Raw genomic sequence first — 5705 nt, 5'->3', positions numbered from 1 at the left:
TCAAACCATATTCAAGTGAGAAATTAAAGCGTAGGGATAGAGATTTTACCCACTTAAATGTTGTATTGGATGGCAATTTGGGAAGAGAGGCTTCCCCACACTTAGACAATGCAAGGTCCACTTCCTTGTGCTCTTCTTTGATTGTTTCCACCTTTTCAAAATTTTCTTCAATTTCAACCTCATCGTCTTTGTTACGTGGCTTGGTGTTATCTTCAAGAACTTCATCTTGTCTAATGAGAGGCGATTCAATTTTGGATAAAAATTCATTGATGAATGAGTTCATCTCTTGATCAACCTCTTCATATTCTTCAATTTCAATATACACCATGCCATTTCCGTCTTTCTTAGGAGGTTGTGCACACTCTTCTATAATATGGGCTTCATGTCCAATGGGTGAGGGTTCCATTGTAGAGAGAAATTCATTCATGATTGAATCCATCTCTTGATAAGCCTCTTCTAAGTCTCCAATGATGGTATGCCTTGGAGGTTGCGCACCCTCCTCCACATCAATGTCAAGCTTCTTGGAAGAGTTCTCCATGATGCTACATTCCCATGGACTTTCAACATCTCCTAAATCTTAAACCACTTCTTCCTTTTCTTCAATGATCATAGGCTTCTCCAATTGTTCCAACACAAAATTTGAGTCCATCTTTTCCACCGAATTTCCCAATATCTCCTTCATGCTTTGTTCTTTTCTTGACGTTCCACATGGGATCACGGAAGTACCTTGAGTATTCAAACATTGGTAGGCTAAGGTGGACACCACCTTGGTCAAGTTGGTCACGAACTCAAGTGTATCCCGCTTCATGGCCTCTTGTCCTTGAAGTAACAAAGTGAGGGAATCGTCTATTGGGGGTTGTGGTGGGTAGGAAGGTTCATCGTTTTGGAGAGAGGGTTCACAATAGGAAGGTGGTTCTTCTTGGTAAGGTTGTGGAGATTGTGTGTATTGAGGTGGTTCTTGGTAGTGATCTTGGTAGGGTTGTGGTGGGTCTAAAGGTTCTTGCTCATAATGGTCATAAAGATATGGTATGGATGGTTGGTTGTATGATAAGTATGGGTCATGAAAAGGTGCTTGGTATGGAAAGGCTTGTGAGTATGGTTGAGGGTTATGTTGAGGATGATATTCATAGGCATATGATGGTGATTGTTGAGTGTCACAAAAGGAATCATCATAGCCATTAAATTGGCATGCATTAGGATGGAAATTATACCTATAAGTATCCGGAGGTTGTTGCCAATAGGAGTGATCAATTCCTTGAGGCTCCTCCCATCTTTGTTGGTTCCATCCATAATGAGTGTCATCATTGAGGTGCACATTTCCTACAACATAATTAAAACCAAACTCAAAGCCAAAGTGAGAATTCATATTGAGAGAACAAAATAAAACTAACAAAAATTAAGAAACAAACAAAAGATAAACCTATTCACAATATTCACATATGTACAATAACCAATAACATAACACCATTGCAAATCCCCGGCAACGGCGCCATTTTGACGATTGGATTTTTGACGGTTTAGAATTTCACAAATGAATTCTTGTTGCAAGTATAGTCTCTAAACCAATCGCTAATCCTTTCATACAAAAATTTGTTTGTCACAAGTACAAACCCCTAAAATCTATAAACCGAAGTATTTAAACCTCGGGTCGTTCTCCCTAGGATTTACAATAAAGTGTCTTGTTATTGGTTGTGAGTTATTTTGGGGTTTTAGATGAGAAACATGAATAGTAAATGGTAAGAAAACTTTATTAACAAAATGGTCTTGGCAAGATTTGGTTGTCAAGGGTCTTCATCATTATCACTAGCCACAAGTATGGTAGTTGCAAGGATTAATCCCACTTAGTCATCCTTAAATCAATTAACAAAGGAAAGTCAAATGAGTTATATCAATCCTAGTCCATAAGTCCTAGCTTTCCACTAATTGGATTAATGAAGGCTAGAGTTAATGGCTATCAACTAGCAATCAATTGGACACTAGTGACTCAAGAAATCCTAAGTTACCTTCTCAAGCCAAGAACATAAAATTCTAGTCTAACATTCTTCCAAGCATTTCATCAAACACTTGGAAGGCACAAAAGGAAAGTATAGTAAATCACAACAAGAAAGAATTCTAACAACAATTGAATACAAAGAATTAACAACAACAATCAAGGAACTCACAATTATCATGAATTACCTCAAATTGCATTATTGAAAGAAAACAAAAGAACAACACTAGATCCACAACAAAATGAAGAATTGCAAGAATTAAAGTACATAACTAGAGAGAGAGAGAGAGAAGAGAAGAGTAAGAATTGATAAGGAAAAAGTAAATCAAAGCATGAATTAAACCTAGATCCAAGAGGAGAGATTAACCTAAACCTAATCCTAATTCTAGAGAGAAGTGAGAGCTTCTCTCTCTAGAAACTATCTCTAACTCCTAAACTAAGCTAATCATCTAAAATTAGTCTATGGATGTGAATGTGTTAATTGTCATGTCAATCTCCTTCAATCCTTGGCTCTTATATGCATTTTGGCGCCAAAGTTGGTTGCTGAAACCTTCCAAAATCGTCAGGCACGTGTTGCCTTAATGAGGTCATGTGCCATCATCGGCGCGTGCGCGCATGGTACGCGTGCGCGTCCTTGGCCTGTTTCGCAATGTGCGCGCGAGCGCCTTGTGCGCGTGCGCGTGCATGGCTGACTTTGCTTCTTTGGCTTTTTATGCTTCTCTCCACTTGTATGCTTCCTTCCTTGTTTCCTTTGATCCATGCCTAGCCTATTTCATCCTGAGATTACTAACAAACATATCAAGGCATCTTATGGAATCAAAAGAGGAAATAGAATTCATCAAAATAAGGCTTAAAAAGCATGTTTTTACACTTAGGCACAAATACGGGAGAGATAACAAAACCATGCTAATTTATAGGCTAAATGTGACAAAAGGTTATCAAAATGCTCTAAATCCAATACAAGACAAACCGCCAAATTGGGGTTTGTCAATATAGCCACACTTTTAAAGCGTGGCCATAGTCAGAGATACGGCCACGCTTTAAAAGCGTGGCAATAGCCTTGAAAAATTTAAAAAAAAAAATCTTTTTTCTGATTTTTACCTTCATCGATACAAAATATAAATTTTTTAGTTCTTTTTTATTAGCAAACTTATAAATATAGTATGCAATTTTTTTTTACAAGACAAATCAAATACAAAATAAATCTCGAGTTTGCATAGGAAAGTGATTGTCCTGTTTACAATTTGAAAGAATTAGCAAACTTCTCTCACATCTGGTTGAAGAATTTAGGTTCCTATGGCGATGCCTTGTACAACAATCTATCTTAGCAATAAAATGAATATGTCCCTAACAAGTATCTCATAACTGTAAAACCGCGGAGAGCACACTACTAATATGTTTTGCTTGGTTTAGTTCATGAAGCAGCCACAAGCTTTGGTCTGAATCATAGTTTGTAGCCTTTGAAACTAAACTAAACAAAACATGACATAATATGGTTCAAAAATCTCAACGGTAATTTCTGTAGCCTGGGCTGTACATGCAACTTTCTGCATATTTGACAAGATCCTTAGGTCGAGGTAAATGAGAAGCAAGACCTATTTTACCAAACACAACACAAAAGATATAAGTATTGAAAAGAAAATAAAGCAAAGTTGTCTGAAACTCAAAACATTTCATGAAACTAACCAAGTTCATATGCCTTGTTGCCACGTTAGCAGCAATATGTGCTGATATCTTTCTGATATTTGAGAATGGAGGGTAAATCAGTCCTTTGTCATGGTTCTCCTGTGACACTTGTGCAGCCAAAGCTTCAGCTGTTGCATAAGAAGAAACCGTTTGTGAGTTCTTGGTTCTACCTTCTTGGAATTTAGATTGAATTGATTTTAGTATATTTAATCTCTCTTAGCTTGAATGAACTCACAGGCTGCCAAGAGCATCTTATCGCGGACGCGAATTGCACTAGAGATGATCAAACCCAAGCCAAAACCAGGGAATATGTAAGCATTTTTGGCCTGAACAGCAATGCAGGAAGCGCAAAAAAATAAAATGAAAAAATAAATATATAAAGGTCAGCCACTGAGATGTTTATATTGAATAACAAAATGTGTAGGTAGCAAAGGTCAAATGAAACCTGTCCAGGAACAAAGACTTTTCCTTCATATTCAACAGGATCAAATGGGCTACCACTAGCAAAGATTGCTTGACCCTGCAAATTAAATTAAGATAAACAATATTAACATATAATGATGTGTGTAATCTATTCTGAGTTTCTGAGGCCAATTATATAAACAGTTAGTTACCTTGCTCAATGTATAAGCTTCTTCAGCAATAAAAGTGTAAAACACATAATTGAAGTACATGCATCAAAATTAAATCCGAAAACCAACAATTTCAAACGATAAACTAAAAATCCACGAAGCAAACAAGGGAATACCTCCAAAGATACTTCTAGAACCCCATCGCCAACTGTTAATCTCCTTTAATCTCTTTCAACCACTACCATCAAAATCAAAAGCAATCATCAACACACACATCAGAACGAATTAAAACAACACTAATTCCAAATAATTATATTAATTAAATAAAAAATCTCATATTTCCGGCAGAAATGAAAGACAACCTCCTCTTTGCAGCAGGAAACTTAACCACATCAGTAGCCATCTTCCATTTCTTGGACCAGTCGAAACATTCTGGAATACATTGGCTTCAGCATATTTGGATGTTTTTTTAAATTTTGCACTGAGTTCATAAAAAACCAAATCAATCTTGATATTGAACCAATTGTTGGTCTTCATACATGTTTGGTTGATTAAGAGTGAGGCACATTTATATGACAGGAATATATGCCTTACTTTCTTTTGAAATGATGTACAAACATGGCTTATGGAATAGCATTTGTTCCACAAATTAATGGAAGAAAACCATAATAAAAGAGTAGATTTTCTGTTTAGATTCTCTCAACACTTCTAAGAACAGTAAAGCTGAAAAACTCAGTAGCTACTTTTCACATATATGATCATGATAATATATATTTGTTATTATTGTTTCACATTTTTAACAAACCATAGGAAAATGGTACATTGAAGTCTACAACTTTATCAAGAACAAAAAATGTAGACATAGTATATATATGATTGGTTCATCATTTTCTCTCATTCTTGGAGTAAAATCTCAGTACCAAGTAGAAGAAGAACCTGTAAAGAACACCCCAAGCTAGCAGGGTCAAGATATCATACCTGGTGAGTACATAAATTATGGGTTGGGTGCTGCCATCTGTCAACGGGTTAAAGGGGCTGGGTATCGGATCATCACATCCACCGTGGAAGCAAGCAGCTGCACACAGTGAGTAGTGAGCGCAGGGAATGCGAGCGCCAACAGAGACGGGTTAAGGGAGACGACGGAGGAAGCGCCGACAAAGGAGAGAGTGCAAGTACCGACGATGAGTAACAGAGTTAGGGATGAGCAACAGTAGAGTCTGAGTGTTAGGGTTTCAAAGCATTAGTGTTAGTGTCAGGGGAGAAGAGTAGAAGAGTCTGATGAGTCTTGTAACGTGTTGGGAAACCTTTTCGCCACGATTTTTTAGGGGTGCCTAGATCAAAAACATTTCGCCACGCTTTTTTTGGGTGCCAAGATAAAAGACTTTTTGCCACATTTAAAAAGTGTCCCTGTTTCTCTCTCTGGCCACGCTTTTGAAGCGTGGCAAAAAAAGCATGGC

At 37.2% G+C, this 5705-nt stretch overlaps 1 pseudogene; it reads right to left on the bottom strand.

Annotated features, from left to right (window-relative positions):
- Positions 1–2227: 2227 nt before the first annotated feature.
- LOC130977318 (NADP-dependent malic enzyme-like) lies at positions 2228–4651 on the bottom strand (annotated as a pseudogene).
- Between the last annotated feature and the right edge of the window lie 1054 nt (positions 4652–5705).

This window comes from Arachis stenosperma, chromosome 1 (assembly GCF_014773155.1).
Source record: "Arachis stenosperma cultivar V10309 chromosome 1, arast.V10309.gnm1.PFL2, whole genome shotgun sequence".
Classification (NCBI taxonomy): domain Eukaryota; kingdom Viridiplantae; phylum Streptophyta; class Magnoliopsida; order Fabales; family Fabaceae; genus Arachis; species Arachis stenosperma.
Note: the sequence above shows the minus strand (reverse complement) of the source record. Positions and strands in the feature narration are given on the sequence as shown.